This window comes from Pongo pygmaeus, chromosome 19 (assembly GCF_028885625.2).
Source record: "Pongo pygmaeus isolate AG05252 chromosome 19, NHGRI_mPonPyg2-v2.0_pri, whole genome shotgun sequence".
Lineage (NCBI taxonomy): Eukaryota > Metazoa > Chordata > Mammalia > Primates > Hominidae > Pongo > Pongo pygmaeus.
The window spans coordinates 48,062,116-48,078,597 of NC_072392.2; the positions used below are offsets into that span (position 1 = coordinate 48,062,116).

The window sequence follows — 16,482 nt, forward strand, 5'->3', positions numbered from 1 at the left end:
AGATCGCCTTCAACCGCCACCTTGTTTCTTCCCTCTACAGGAGCGCGGTCACGTGAGCTGCACCGGAGGAGCCTGGGACGGGGGCGAGGTGGCGCGCGCGGCGGCAGCAGCTAAGGGGAGCGCGGGAGCTTTGAGTCGGGGACGGAGAGCCCGGGGCGCCTGGACTGTGGGCAGCGCGGTGCGAATGGACTCCCGGCACGGGTGGGGCGGCTGAGAAAGGCCCGCAGCTCGCGACATGCCCGGCGTCTAAGGCTTTCGGAGACCACAGTCTCCGCGGACCCCACAGTCTCCGCGGACCCCTGGCTGGAGCCCAAAGCGGGCCGGACCTCCTTCCTGCGACTCCCCTTCTGCGGCTCAGAGAGGAATGCAGGAGAGCCCCCAAATATCGTTCCCTTCCCGCCCCCTAGGGAAACTGAGGCTGAAAGAAGCAGCCAGAGAAAGAAAAAAAAAAGTCATGGAGTGGGGCGGCCCGAGCGACCTAAGGGACGGGGCAGCGCCAGCGACCGAGGGAAATTAGTCGGGGTGGGGTACAGGGAGACAAGCCCCCAGAATTTAGGAAACTCCGAAGCTTGGAGCTGGAGTCCTGAATTGACTCCGATGACAACTGCTCCGGATCTGTGCCAGGAGCCACGCGCCGGGCTGCCACGCCCCGAGGGAGGGGGGCTCTAAAACCTATTGCATGGAATCCCCACTCGGAAAGCCTCAGTAAACTCTAGAATGCAACTACTGCATGTTCCAATCTCCCGGCACCTTCCCAGTGTCCCAGCTAGGACCCTGACCGCCTTAGCAAGAACTTACCTCTCCTTTGCAGTGGAAAAGAGGGAATCCTGCCTAAAACGTACTTCACGGTGTTACAAGTCTGTATTATCGGGAAATAACCTTAATTTATTTACCTGACAAATCACTAGGTTTGAGCTTAGCCCAGGGGACGAATCATGGTGACATTTCAGGCACCCTCAAACCTTATCAAAGGGACTCAACCCTGAGTGGTTGAGGTCAGTTCTTCAGATAGGAGAAAAGTTTGCCGGGCTCAGTGGCTGACGCCTGTAATCCCAGCACTTTGGGAGGCCGAGGCGGGCGGATCACAAGGTAAGGAGTTCCAGACCATCCTGGCTAACACAGTGAAACCCCATCTCTACTAAAAATACAAAAAAAATTAGCAGGGCGTAGGTGGTGCACGCCTGTAGTCCCAGCTACTCAGGAGGCTGAGGCAGGAGAATGGCGTAAAATCCGGGAGGCAGAGGTTGCAGGGAGCCGAGATCGCGCCACACTGCACTCCAGCCTGGGAGACAGAGCGAGACTCCGTCTCAAAAAAAAAAAGAGAGAGGTTTCGTAAACATATATTAATATTTATTGAGATAAGTGACAACCAAAAAGTAATTTAAGAAAAATAGTTGGCCGGGCGCGATAGCTCACGCCTGCATTCCCAGCCCTTTGAGAGGCCAAGGCCGGACGATTGCTTGAGGTCAGGAGTTCGAGACCAGCCTGGGCAGCATCACAGGCCCTCGTCTCTAGAAAAAAAATGAAAAATTAGGCGGGCGTGGTTGTGCGTACCTGTGGTCCCAGCTACGCCAGAGGGTGAGGAGAGAGGATAGCTTGAGCCTGGGAGGTGGATGTTGCACTGAGCCATGATTGCACCTCTGCACTCCAGCCTGAGTGACAGAGCAAGACCCTGTCTCAAAATTTTTTTAAAAGAAAGAAAAATACCTAACAGGAGATGGCTTATTTCAATCTAGTTAGGAAAATGGAACACATATGTGAAATGAAAATTAAAATAAAAGCACTAATTGCCAAATACATGCATTCAATACAGTTTGGTTGAGCTCTAAGGGTGGCAAATGTGTGTATGTCTTCAGGGACTAGGTAAGTAATGTAAGTCAATAAAGTAGACAAGGTGAAGACCTAGGCCAGTGGAAATGCCCATATTTTGTTTGAAGAGGGTGGCCAGGTGTGGTGGCTCAGGCCTGTAATCCCAGCACTTTAGGAAACCAGGTGGGTAGATCACTTGAGCCCAGAAGTTCGAGATTAGCCTGGCCAACATAATGAAACCCCATCTCTACTAAAAACACAAAAATTAGCTGGGCATGGTGGCATGTGTCCGTAGTCCTACCTACTCAGGAGGCTGAGGCAGGAGAATCGCTTGAACCTGGGAGGCGGAGGTTGTGGTGAGCAGAGATCGTGCCACTGCACTCCAGCCTGGGCAACAGAGCGAGACTCCATCACCACCCCCCTCCTCCCCCCAGAAAAGAGAAAAGTTAAACAAAACAGACAAAAAATCCAAACTCTTCTTTAAATGGGTTAGCAGGTATTTGCTGTTTTGCTACTTTATGCTTTCATGAATTTATCTTTCTGTGGCTTCAAGAAGAAAAACGTTGTCACTGAATACTGTATATAGGTTGAGCATCCTTATCTAAAATGCTTTGGATCAGAAGTGTTTTGGGCTTTGGAATATTTGCATTATACTTACCAGTTGATCATTTCTAATCTGAAAATCTGAAATGCTCTAATGAGCGTGTCCTTTGAACAGCATGTTGACACTGAAAAACTTTTGGACCTTGGAGCATTTTGGATTTCAGATTTTCAGAATAAGGGTACTCCACCAGTATCCTTTTATTTATCTATGATTTAATATAGCCCTTCTTTCTTCAGAATTACTGACTCATTCCTGTAATGCTGCTAAATTTTTATTCATTTATTACCTTAATAATAATATTTAACATTTATTGATCACTAATGTGCCCAGGCACTATGGTAGATGCCTCATCATTATACTTTTAAGTCTTATAGTGGCACACAGGCAGGTTTTATTATATCCTCCTTTTACAAGTGAGATAAATAAAATGTCTTAGAGACTCGGAGAGGTTGTGTTTTGTCCATGTCCACGTATCTTATAAGCACATTAGCCTATTTAAAGCCAGATCTCTACGAAAGCCCAGTTTTTTCAGTTCCCTCAGTTTGACATTGAGGAACAGGAAAATCAGACTCGCTCTCATCAATTGCCTCACACATACTCTTGAATTCCTTTTGAGTGGGACCAGAAATACCATTATATGTGTTCCTCTACGTCTAGTCCTAGACATTAATTTGCCTTGTTTCTTTTAAGTTAGTGACTATCTCTGTTGAAGTCTTTAAATCCATTAAAAGTGAATGGAACCTTAGGAGAGTTTTAGGCTGGAGAGGAAGCTCCTCTTTTCTTCAGTTTGGGTTTCGATTGTCCAGAAGAAGAGGGATGAGATATTATTTGAGATAACTGCTTCAAGAACTAGAACTTAGCAAAGTGTTTACACCATTTTGATGGAAATATTTCTAAACTATATTATAAAATTAGCCAGGTATGGTGGCACATGTCTGTAGTCCTAGATACTTGGGAGGCTGAGGCTGGAGAACTGCTTGAACCTAGGAGTCTGAGTACGCAGTGAGCCATGATGGTGCCACTGCACTCTAGCCTGGGTGACAAAGTGAGACCCTGTCTCTAAAATACATTTATTTTATTCTAAAATAATTCTAGCCAAGGTGCAGTGGCTCATGCCTATAATCCCAGCACTTTAGGAGGCCAAGGTGGGCAGATCACAACAAGGTCAGGAGATTGAGAACATGTTGGCCAATGTGGTGAAACTCCATCTCTACTAAAAATACAAAAATTAGCTGGGCATGGTGGCACATGCCTGTAGTCCCAGCTACTCTGGAGGCTGAGGCAGAAGAATCACTTGAACCTGGGAGGCGGAGGTTGCAGTGAGCCGAGATCACGCCACTGCACTCCAGCCTGGGTGACAAGAGCAAAACTCCATCTCAATAAATAATTAAAATAAAATAATTCTAAATACATTCTGCTCATCATATTGTTACATTGATGATCTTAAAGTTGATTGAGATGTAGCTGAAACTGGCTTCCACAAAGTACTCTCATGTGTTTCTGAAGTTTGAGGTCATCTTTCTCTGTATCAAGTTCTTTAGACGTCCTTTCTCAGAGTAAATCAAGTTTGAGTAAGATCTGCAGGGATCTCTTGTGAGCACATATATTGAGTTTTAGTGCATAAGCTTTGTTTTAACTTTTCACTGGGTAGATGAAACTGTCAGATAAGTGGCATTATGTCTAACATATAAAGTATTTCCCCCCATTTTTAAACAGAGAAGAAGATACAGAAAATGAAAATGAAAATAAAATTTGGTACTACAGCACAAAGGTCCAGCTTGCAGAATTAATTGACTGTCTAGACAAAGATTATTGGGAAGCAGAACTCTGCAAAATTCTTGAAGAAAGGCGTGAAGAAATCCACCCACACATGGACATAATTGAAGACCTGACTGATAAGGCTCGGGGCAGTAACAAATCCTTTCTGGTGACAGCTAATGGTGAGAGGGGCATTTTCTCATTTTATTTGTGTTAAGTCTGAGCTAAACTGTTGGTATGAAATCACTGCAAAATTTGAAAATAGATTAAAATTTTCTTTTCTTTTTTTTTTTTTTTTTGAGATGGAGTCTCGCTCTGTCGCTCAGGCTGGAGTGCGGTGGCACAATCTTGGCTCACTGCAACCTCCACCTCCTGGGTTCACGCCATTCTCCTGCCTCAGCCTCCCGAGAAGCTGAGACTACAGGCGCCCACCACCACCACACCCGGCTAAATTTTTGTATTTTTAGTAGAGACGGGGTTTCACCATGTTAGCCAGGATGGTCTTGATCTCCTGACCTTGTGATCTGACCACCTTGGCCTCCCAAAGTGCTGGGATTACAGGCTTGAGCCACCGTGTCTGGCCAAAAATAGATTAAAATTTTCAAGAACAGTCATGCATTGTCTAATGATGGGGATACGTTCTGAAAAATGTGTCATTTGGCAATGTCACGATTGTATGAACATCATAGAGTACACTTATACAAACCTAGATGGTACGGTTTCCTATACACCTAGGTTATACGGCATAGCCTATTGCTGCTAGGCTGCAAACCTGTACGTCATGTGACTGTACTGAATCCCGTGATCGGTTGTAGCACAACGGTAGGTATTTGTGTATCTAACCATATCTAAACATCTAAAAAGGTACTACATAAAATCTTATGGGATCACCGTCGTGTATGTGGTTCCTTGTGGACTGAAACATCGTGCAGTACATGACTGTGTGTATATTTTAGTTTAGTTCTCCGTATTTCATTTTCCCAAGAGAACCTTGTTCATTCCCACATAAATTAGGGATGCTATCTATACATTTTAGTGTTTTATTTCTGCCTTGGGTCACTACTAATATTCCCCAAAATGTTAGTTTGTTTCTTTAATTCAAGTATCTTTTTAAACTGTTTTGGCATTGCAGCTTTTAAGAAATAATATTTTTTGAACTTTTTGCCTTTTTTAAAAAATAAAACTTTAAATTTTAGAATAGTTTTAGATTTATACAAAAGTTGCAAAGATAGTAGAGGGTTTCCATATATCCTGTACTTGGTTGCCCCTGTTATTAACGTCTTAGATTAGTGTGGGATATTTGTTACAACTAATGGGCCAGTGTTGATACACTGTTATTAACTCAAGTCCATACTTTATTCAAATTTCCTTAGTTTTTACCTGATGTCCTTTTTCTGCCTCATGATCCTATACCACATGATATTTAGTCATCATGTTTTCCTCTAGACTGTCGGTTTCTCAGACTTTCCTTGTTTTTGATGGCCTTCACAGTTTGGAGGAGTACTGGTTAGGTATTTTGTAGAAAGCCCTCCTTATGGGTTTTTCTCATGGTTAGCCTAGGTTTTTGCATTTTGGGGAGGAAGACCACAGAGGTGATGTGCAGTTCTCATCTTATCAAGAGTGCATGCTGTCGTCGTGACTTATCACTGATGATGTTAACCTTGGTCCTCTGGGTGAGGCAGTGTTTGTCAGGTTTCCCTACATCCTCCCCCATCTCCTTAAACCCCCAATACTGTAAGTCACTGTAAACAGCCACACTTAGTGGGTGGGGAGTTATGTTCTACCTTCCTGAAGGGGCAATATCTACATAAATTATTTGGATTTTTTCTGCACTGGAGATTTATTTGTTTATTTTTTCAGACATTTATTTCTATGAGTATAGATTCATGGATATTTATTTTATACTCATTGGGTTATAACTGGTTATTTATTAGGTTATAATTCAATGTCACCTTATTTATTTTGTTACTCAACTCTGCTTTTCTTTTTATTTAAGTTTTAAAAACATATATACCTTAAAAGTTTAAATAGTATAAAAAGGTATGCCGTGAAAAATGAATCTCTCTCCTTCATAATCTCCAATCTGACCTCCTTTCTCCAGAGGCAATCATTATTGCTATTTTTTTCATCCTGCCAGATGTATTCTGTGCATGTTTAATAAATACCACCTGTGTTTTCTAATATAGCCATCCCTCAGTATTCTCAGGGATTGCTTCCTGAGCCCTCTGCAGATAGCAAAATCTGTGAATGCCCAAATCCTGCAGTCAGCCCTGTGGAACCTGCTGATATGAAAAGTTAGCATTCCATATCCAAGGGTTCTGCATCTTGAGAATGCTGTATTTTCAATTTGAGATTGATTGAATCCAAGGATGCAGAACCTTTGGCCACAGAGGGCCAACTGCAGTGCCTTTTAAGTTTTAACTTAGACAAAATTATTAGGTAAGATTCTGCAAGTACACTTTTAAGTGCCTGGTTCTGAGTTCTGCTCTTCTGCATACATTATCTGCCATACATATAATCCTATTAATTTTCCCCATTCTCCATTTGCTTAAAAATAGAATGTTTATATTTAATAAAGACACCCAGATAGCTGTATCCAAGCTTGTTCTCACATATTCTGCATCAATATTCCTGTGAATTCGTGCATATTTTTGGAGAATGATAGGCTCTCACATATAAATAGTGTTGGGCACAAATATGCTTCATCTGCAGAAAAAAGCATTCTTAGTTACTGTGAATTATATTTATTCATATCTGGTAGTTGGAAGTATTTCTCTATTAGATCTGTTTAGAAAAATGTGTAATTTTTTTATTAGAAAAGTTTTAGTGTTCAGGAGTCTTTGGGGGATCAGTAATTGCAATAACACAATCACAGTCTTACTCTCCCCTCCATATACATCAAATCATAGGAAATTTTATTAATTTCAGCCAGCTTACTTCCCCCCTTCATTTCCTTTTATGAATCATGGCATTAAAGTAGACAAATCCCTTTTTGCTCTCCCGTGTTTTGGTACAATAACAGATAACAATCTTTAGTCCCCTAAAAGGCAATGTGAGATATGATTTTATAAAGTAGGTTGAATTAGAAATGTTTCCCAGAATAAAAAATAAAAAGAGAAAAAAAAACAAAAAACAATCAGAAGAAGAAATATTTTAAAGGGCAAGCTTGTCTGTGTATAAAATTATATATACAGTATAATCATAATTAAAGGACAAAATCAAAACAGGAATGGATAATCAAAAGTGTTAAGTGGTCTGATTTGGGGGAATGTAAAAAACTAAAAATATTAATATGGGGCAATTGGTAAATTTCATTATGAATTTTCATGTGATAGAAAACTACATATTGGAGAATTAAGTAACGTACCATGCAAAAACTGTGCCTGGGTCATTGAGATACTTAAATTCTCTTCCTCTAAATAACCAACTGGATTAGCTTTTATCATTGAAAAATGACCAATTAGCATAGTAGAATTGTAGTTGGTTTCCAGTTCATATTTTTTGCATTTCCTACAATGAGCATGTTCTATTTAAGTATAATTCAGCATGTAATGTATGTTTAAAAATTAGTTAAACCTTTTGTAGTAATGAAGAACAACAAAGAGAGCATTGAGCTTTAGGCCACAATGTGTTCTTAGAAAGTTAGATGACTACCGCTGAGCGCAGTGGCTCACGCCTATAATCCCAGCACTTTAGGAGGCTGAGGCGGGCAGATCACCTGAGGTCAGGAGTGAGACCAGCCTGGCCACATGGTGAAACCCTGTCTCTACTAAAAATACAAAAATTAACCGGGCATGATGGCGTGTGTCTGTAGTCCCAGCTACTCAGGGGGCTGAGGCAGGAGAATTGCTTAAATCTGGGAGGTGGAGGTTGCAGTGAACTGAGATCATGCCAATGTACTGCAGCCTGGGCGACAAAGCAGGACCCCATCTCAAAAACAAAAACAAAACCCCAAAAAAAAGATAGAGCTGAGATTTGAACCCAGAAAGTCTGATACATGAGTTTGCCCACTTAAAATTGCTACACTCTACTGCTTTTCTGAAGAAACTTGAGAGGTAAAGGAACTTGTCCCTTGCCAGCGAATGAATGACAAAATGGGGAATTGAACCCAGGTCTGCAAACCCAGCAGTCCTTGCTGCTTCCCTTATACTGAGTGCTGCTGGCCTCAAAGTGTTTCTTGTTCTGTGTTTCTACATCCACGCTTACAGGGAAGCGTGGATGCAGAAATCGCCAGGCCAGTCAGGGAGGCTGGGACGCGTGCTGACCCTAGCCCTGGAGTGCTCTCCCTGGCTGCTCCCTGCAGTCTTGCTTCGTCTTGTGAAGTCTGTGTGCCCGCCAAGACCCAGCCTGTGAGGCCTGACCTGATCTCTGCTCCCTGTCTGTTCCCCCAGCAAGACTCCCTGAGGAAAAGAATAGGGGATCACATCTTAGCCATCAGAGCATTGAAGTGCCCAGGCCAAGGTTGGCCACATAGAGGGAAAGCAGGTGTCAAATGTTTGCAGCATGAGTGAATAAAAGGAAAACTGATAACAAAGAATGGAACTACCAGGCACGATTCCAGGGCTGGAACTAGGTATTTACCTTGCCTACTGGGCAAAGATAAGCCTGGTTTTCCAGGCTCTATTTATGCCAGCTTTCCTTCAGGGGCTGACACAGTCAACCTGGTATCGTTAGTTTGAACAGCGGTTTCCACATGTGGAGTCTGGGTGTACGAGGTGCTTGATCCTCAGCTTCTGCCATTCCCTAGCTCCATGTGTCTTCCCCAGGGAATCTGCTTCCCAGTCCTTGAGCCCTAGGTGGCTTTGCACCTCCATTCTGCTGCCTGGTCTGTCCCTGGTCTCTGTGAGACTATTGAATTGGGGTTCATTCTACTCTAGATGAAGCTGAGTGTCCTTGTTTAGCCCCTGGGGTCAAGCCACATCAGGAGCTGCTTGCACCATGACAGGACAGACTTGCCTGGGTCTACTGCCTCAGTGGCCTCCTGGGAGACACCTCTCTTAATGGAATAGGGTTGGGTATGACAAGCTGGGTCCAAGTGAAGCTTCAGAGATGTAGAGATGTAGGGTAGGAGGGACTCTTGAGTTCAGTGTGGCAGCAATCACTCAGCCTCTGGGACTTACACCAGGGGCATAAGGAGAATGGAAGCCGCACGTGAAAAAGGGAAGGGTGATTTTTTTCTTTCTTTCTTTTTGGGAAGGGTGATTTCTTTTTTTTTTTTTTTTTTTTTTTTGTTGAGGGGGGAGGTGGGAAGGGTGATTTCTTTTTTTTTTTTTTTGGCAGGGGGAGGTAGGGAAGGGTGATTTCTTTTTTTTTGGTGGGGTAGGTGGGGAAGGGTGATTTATTTTATTTATTTTTTTTTTTGGTGGGGGGAGGTGGGGAAGGTGATTTTGTGGAAATACGAACAGCTCTGCTTCAGGAAGGCCTTTGTGGAGTGTGAAGGGAGCAGTGAGCAACTCTGGCCCCTGGTGTCCAGCCTGGGAGGCAATGCCTAGAGGCAGTGGTCACGTTGGGTGAGGGGTGCTGAGAAGATCAGGCGGTCCTGCTCAGAGGACACCACGTCGTGGCTGAAAGGACTAGTTTAAGAGCACATTTGAGATACCCTCTGGAGACTGCCATCAGTACTTAGAGGGAGAGTGGGTCTTTGCAGGGGGATAAGGGAGAACCAATGAAACCTGAATAATTACAGCAAGTGACCTTTCACTGAGCCTGAGGCTGCTGTGACCAGGAAAACACAGCCAGCATAGAAGCAGATTCACAGCCGGGCGTGGTGGCTCGTGCCTGTAATCCCAGTAGTTTGGGAGGCCAAGGCAGGCAGATCAACTGAAGTCAGGAGTTTGAGGCCACCCTGGCCAACATGGTGAAACCCCATCTCTACTAAAAATACAAAAATTAGCTGGACGTGGTGGTGCATGCCTGTAATTCCAGCTACTTGGGAGGCTGAGGCAGGAGAATCACTTGAGCCTGGGAGGCGGAAATTGCAGTGAGTTGAGATCACATCACTGCACTCCAGCCTGGGCAACAGAGAGAAACTCTCTCTGTCTCAAAAAAAAAAAACAAACAAACAAACAAAAAAAGCAGCAGCAGCAGATTCATGGAGACACTATTGCTTGGAATTTGGTGATGCTTCAGGGAGTGGGGCCAGAACTGGCCTATGCTCCAGACAGGCATAAACTATCAACATAAACACAAGTATACCTCAGCCTCTGCAGACATGGTGCTGATGCTGCCCCCTCCCAAGAGGGTATCATCCGGGTGGATACAGGCCCTGGATGCTGACATTTTTCTTTTCTTTTTTTTTTTTTTTTTTTGGTTTTTGTTTGTTTGTTTGTTTGTTTGTTTGTTTGTTTTGAGACAGAGTCTCACTCTGTTGCCAGGCTGGAGTGCAGTGGCACGATCTCGGCTCACTGCAACCTCTGCCTCCTGGGTTCAAGCAATTCTCCTGCCTCAGCCTCCCAAGTAGCTGGGACTAGAGGTGTGCGCTACCATGCCCAACTGATTTTTTTGTATTTTTAGTAGAGACGGGGTTTCACCATGTTAGCCAGGATGGTCTCAATCTCCTGACCTCATGATCTGCCCGCCTCAGCCTCCCAAAATGCTGGGATTACAGGCATGAGCCACCATGCCCGGTCAATGCGGACATTTTTCAAGTCAGCTATGGAGTTTGAATTTTCCTCCAAATTTACACTGGCTATTTCCCCAGTTCAAATTAGGCCTGACTGGTTTCTCTTTCTCTTTCTTTTTTTCTGAATACATATCAGTTCTGGATTGAGGCCTAGCATTTCCACCACCATCTACAGGAGAGATGAGAAAACCAGAGTTGGGCTCTTAACCCCAGGGGAAAAAACAATGGGCTGCTCTGGAATGCTGCAGAATCAGGGTTGAATGAATGCAGGAGAGGGGCAGGCAGCCGGCGAGCATGCCGGCTGCGTGACCAGCCTGCCATGGTGTCCAGATGGACATGTGGTATTTGGTTTAAAGCCCACGTTACTGGGGCATAATCAGCTGGGGATAAATGATCAGACTTAATTGTTCTCTCCTTTCCCAGGAAAGGCCAGGAAGGAAAAGTCCCCAGTTTAAGGGAGAAGGCATTGTCCTCAGTGGGTGAAGCATAGTCAGGTAGCCCAGTCTGGCAAGGGGCCAGTGGGGAGCACGAGATTCTCATATTCTCATGGCTGCTGTGGCTGGTGGCCACCTTTACAACAATAGCTCACTGGACCCCTGTCCTTCCCATCCCGCCTCTGAAATGATCACATCTGTGTTGAATCTCCGATAAGATACTATCAGGCACTCCAAAGTCCAGTTTGGAACTAGAGTCCTTGCTTGACTCAATCCAGAGTGCTTTCTCCTTCCCTGGTCCCATCTCCCCATTTACTCCCCCCAAATTCTTCTCTCTGTCCAGCTGCTAAGGTCCCTGGGCCATCAGAGGCAAATAGAATAAACCTAGGACATCACTCTCCATTGAGAGGCCTGCATGACTCTTTATTTGCACCAGAGTTTCTCATCTTCCAGGAACAAGAGGAGGAGCTGCTTTGGGGAGACCCACTTCCTCCCCTTACGTAACAACACACTGCATTTGCACAAGTGTCCTTGGTTGTAAAGGGTTCCACATTCATTTTCTCACTCAGGGCTTATTACAAGCCTCTAAGGTAGCTAGGGTGATGGTGACCCTGATCCTTTGTCAAAGATGAGCCCACTGAGGCTCAGGGTGACTACCGTTGTGCCAGGAGTTGCTAAGTGGTGGATCACAGACTCCAGTTCAGGGGGAGGTAGGGTGGTAAAGAAGCAGCTAGATGAACCTGGGTTTGAATCCAGCTCAGAAATGTTCCATCTGTGTGACACCACAGGCAAGTGACTTAACCTGATTGAGCCTCAGCTTCCTCATCTAGAAAAAGGGGTGATCATGCATCCCTCATAGAGCTGTGGTGAGCATTTACAAATCATGAGTGAAACATGCATAGCATGATGTTTGGCAGATAGAAGTCCACTAAATGTCTAAGGATTAGTACTGATTGATTTTTATAATAGTCACCCGGATGATCTCCAATATGCATATATCAATGTATTTTTAGATCAAAATGGAAATTCAAAAATTTAATAATTTCTGACTATACCCTGAGAGTCTGTGGATCTCATCTTTTTTCTTTCTTTTTTTTTTGAGATGGAGTCTCGCTCTGTTGCCCAAGCTGGAGTGCAGTTGTGCGGTCTCAGCTCACTGCAACCTCCACCTCCTGGGTTCAAGTGATTCTCCTGCCTCAGCCTCCCAAAGAGCTGGGATTACTGGCATGCGCCGCCACGCCTGGCTAATTTTTGTATTTTTAGTAGAGATGGGGTTTTACCATGTTGGCCAGGCCGGTCTCGAACTCCGGACCACAGGTGATCCGCCCGCCTTGGCCTCCCAAAGGGCTGGGATTAGAGGCGTGGGCCACCGCACCCGGCCAGATCTCATCTTAGGAAAAGTTAGTGTGGCGTAGAAATAGGGTTAAGTTCCAGTGTGACCTGTGCACACCTGAAGGCACAATCCACACCCACCCACCCTTCACCTCTCTGACCATAACTCCTTTGACTCCCACTTCTTGTCCTCTTTGGGTCTCCCTGAGACCCACTGGCTACCCACCCCTTCAATGTCACCAGGTCCACTCAGGGCCTCAGGGCCTCAGGGCCCTTGCATTTGCTGTTTCTTTTTCATAAAAGAATCCTCAGATATCTGCACATCTCTGTCATTTCCTTCAGGTCTTTATTCAAATTTCTTCTTTAGTGAGTTCTTCCCAGGCCATCCTTCCTAAAATTTCAACCTTTCCTGCAAATCATTCCCAAATCCCAACTCTGAACATTATCCTTCCTCCTGTCAGTTTTTCTAAGTACTTTTCTTTCTTTTCTTTTTTTTTTTTTTTTTTGATGGAGTCTTACTCTGTTGCCCAGGCTGGAGTGCAGTGGTGCAATCTCAGCTCACTGTAACCTCTGCCTCCTGGGTTCAAGCAATTCTCCTGCATCAGCCTCCCGAGTAGCTGGGATTATAGGTGCCCACTATGATGCCCAGCTAATTTTTTGTATTTTTAGTAGAGACAGGGTTTCACCATGTTGGCAAGGCTGGTCTTGAACTCCTGACCTCAGGTGATCCACCATCCTCAGCCTCCCAAAGTGTTGGGATATTAAGCATGAGCCACTGCACCCAGCTGGACCAGCATTTTAAATTTGATTTCCTAGCGAGCCTGCACAGCGTACTTCCTTGGGTGGTCTAGTGCTGTCCATTGTCTTATACAAATAAATTTTCTTTATAAAATCCTAGAAAGCAATTATTATTCTTAATAAACCATACTAATGTGTCATTAACTGTTAAAAATTAATACTTCACATATCATTTTCATTTGTCAGAAATATAACAGATTTTTTTCCAAATCAGTACTCTGTCATAGATTCAGTAATAGTCAAAGGAAACTGAGTTGGATTAATCTTGAAAGAAGTCATTCTAAAAATCAATGTGATGTGCTCAACACATCAAACCAAAATAAGTCTGTAAGAATTCTTACTTGTGAATTGCTTGTGGTTCCTCCAGAGCCTGAGGTATTGGACCTGCTTGTGACTGTTGCTGTCCTGGGCTGGAATGAAGTAAAGGTTTGCTGACTGGTGCCTATACTTGATGGAATGATACCCAGGACTTTCTGCTGTACTTGAACAATGCCTTAAAAAAAGATGAAGCCATAATTTAAAACTGTCACTTTATTGGAAAGCATTACATGGTGCTCTGTTGCTGAGGAGAAACTACGTGTGGCAGGGGTTTATAGTGGGCTACACAGAATGAGAGATCCGAGGACTGAAATCAGTGAAACAGCAATGAGAAATAATGCCAACAGTATGATCTGGCAAATGTGAATTAAAACTCTTCACATTTCCCTTACCTCCTTGTGTTGCTGGCACATTTACAGCGACAGTCTTGCTGTTTGCAGGAAGTGGCAGTTTGGTAATTACTTTTCCTGCCATAGTGACTGGATTGCCTGTAATTTGGAACGTCTGACCTGTGCTGGCAATGGTTGTAGCAGATGCGGCAGCTGTGCTGGTGGCTAATGGGGTATAAGACATTTAATAAGCTTCAGATTTAAAATAACCAGCAATGTAGTGACTTCTAGGAAAGGACACCAGTGCATGAAATGTGGCTCATTTTGTATTTTTAATAAAAACATTCCTCTCCACTCAAAGTGAACTACGTAAATGTTGAAAGTGAAATCATGTAAGAGATGAGTTTGCTAATGTAATATTATGAACATTATCTGTAACAAACCATTACAGCTTGTTTGCTCAATCAGCTGCAAAAGAAAAACAATCTTCTACAAAAAAGTTTCATTTCAGTAGCTAAAGGGTTGAAAATTCTTTTTCCTGAACAAAAGTAATCTTTTACTTAATCACAGTTATATACCTGAATCTGACTGGCCTTGCTTAACACACATAGCAAAGGTTTGATGAAAGTTATTTTGTTGGAATGCTACTGTAGCTGGAGATCCAACTTTAGTAGTTAGTACCATTTTGGTTCCAGTTGTAACTGAGCCACTTATGGGGGCCACCATAACCTTCTGTGCTGGAGAGATGGTACTGATTGCACTGTTTGTTGGGGAAGTGGTGGAAGTTGCAATCACTTTTGGCTTCTGCTGCTCTAATAGTTTCTAAAAAAGTGAGGGAGAGGAAACATGAATCAAAATAGTTCAAAATAAAAACAATACCATTCTACAAGAAGTCTGTCCACAATTTCTCTCACCTTAAGAAACTACACTATATTTCTGAAATATTTTACTTCCAAAAAGAATATATGCCCGTATAAATGTACCTGAATTTATGGCTGGCCTCGGTGGCTCACGCCTGTAATCCTAGCACTCTGGGAGGCTGAGGTGGGCAGATCACCTGAGGTCAGGAGTTTGAGACCAGCCTGGCCAACATGGTGAAACCCTGTCTCTACTAAAAATACAAAAATTAACTGAGCATTTTTGGCTAATACCTGTAATCCTAACTACTTGGGAGGCTGAGGCAGAAGAATTGCTTGAACCTGGGTGGCAGAGGTTGCAGTGAGCTGAGGTCATGCCACTGTACCCCAGCCTGGGTGACAGAGTGACTCCATCTCTTAAAAAAAAATTTACCTGAATTTAATTTCTTGATAAAGGCCATATATATATTTTTTAATTCCTCCAAGGTACCTATCTATGAAGGCAGTATTTTTATGTCTCTGTACCACATATATTACATTAAAAAGACTAAGTTGTTCATAGCAGAAAATTTAAAATGATCAAGTTTTTCTGGCTTGTACAAATATCCAAGGTTTCAGACTGAAAGCAACACAGATGTGGGTAATCTACTGGAGAGAGGAACACCATGCTGCCCAGCAGTGAGATTCAGAGCTGAGAACAAATGGAGCTGCGAAAGGTTTCTGTTTCACTGTAATGTTAATTTATCCAACTATAGAAAGCATGTCAATAGTTAATGACACTATTATTAAAGTTGGCAAACCTGCAATCAAGAAAGCTGAAAATTATAAAATAGTTTTCCTAGACTTCTTATATTATTCCTTCAAATATTTTTACAGAAAAATAATTTATACTATACAGAGTAGTATAATATGATCTTTAAAACTACAGTTATTAAAGACACTCTGTATATCCTTTATTATAGATTGCTAAACTTTTCTAACAGCTTATCAACAGTGGTGTGATGAGTAATGGTATAACCTTACACATGTAAAAACAACAGGTGAAATTTATAGCAAACCTGGTGGCAGATGCTTTACCTTCATTATCTTATAAGCTGAGGAAACGGAGGCTCAGAGAGGTTGTGTAACCAGCCCAAGGCCACAGAGCTAGTTAAGGGGAATGCTGGGATGTCTGCTAAAATCAAATTCCAATGCTGCGCTATCTCCTGCCTTTGCAAAGTGCTCACCTATGACATCACATCCAATTTTTTTGGACTACTTTTGTACCTATCCTATATACTTAAATATAATATAAAGTACATTACACAATTCATCATTCCTCAGAAGAAAAAGAGTTTAGTTTTCAACACTTAGAGATATCACCTGATTAAATCAGTTAAAAAAAAAAAGAAGAAAGAGGGAGGCAAAGGTGTGTGTGGTAGTGCATCTATATAGCTCCAGCTACTCAAGAGGCTGAGGCCAGAAGATCACCTTAAGCCTGGGAATTCAAAGTTGCAATGAGCTATGAGGGCACCACTACACTCCAGCCTCAGCAATAGAGCAAGACCCTGTCTCTAAAAAAAAAAAAAAAAAAAAAAGGAGGCAAAGAAATAGAACAGATATTTAGTAGTTATTTACTGGA

General features: G+C 43.2%; 1 protein-coding gene and 1 long non-coding RNA gene across 6 annotated transcripts in view; one reads left to right on the forward strand and one right to left on the reverse strand.

Annotated features, from left to right (window-relative positions):
- LOC129018340 (leucine-rich repeat-containing protein 37B-like) overlaps window positions 1-13,798 on the reverse strand; it is a 56,234-nt gene extending 42,436 nt beyond the window's left edge. For 3 of the 5 annotated variants that reach the window (XM_063656146.1, XM_063656148.1, XM_063656147.1), the window contains exon 1: window positions 13,699-13,798. The gene's annotated coding sequence lies outside the window, so the exon portion shown is untranslated. The remainder of the gene's footprint in view (window positions 1-13,698) is intronic. The other 2 variants (XM_063656149.1, XM_063656153.1) reach the window with 2 other exon arrangements.
- LOC129017557 (uncharacterized) lies at window positions 90-14,389 on the forward strand. The gene is made up of 3 exons (XR_010124650.1): window positions 90-1,089; window positions 4,130-4,353; window positions 13,725-14,389. It is a non-coding gene; the product is annotated as an uncharacterized LOC129017557 (long non-coding RNA).
- Window positions 14,390-16,482: the final 2,093 nt, after the last annotated feature.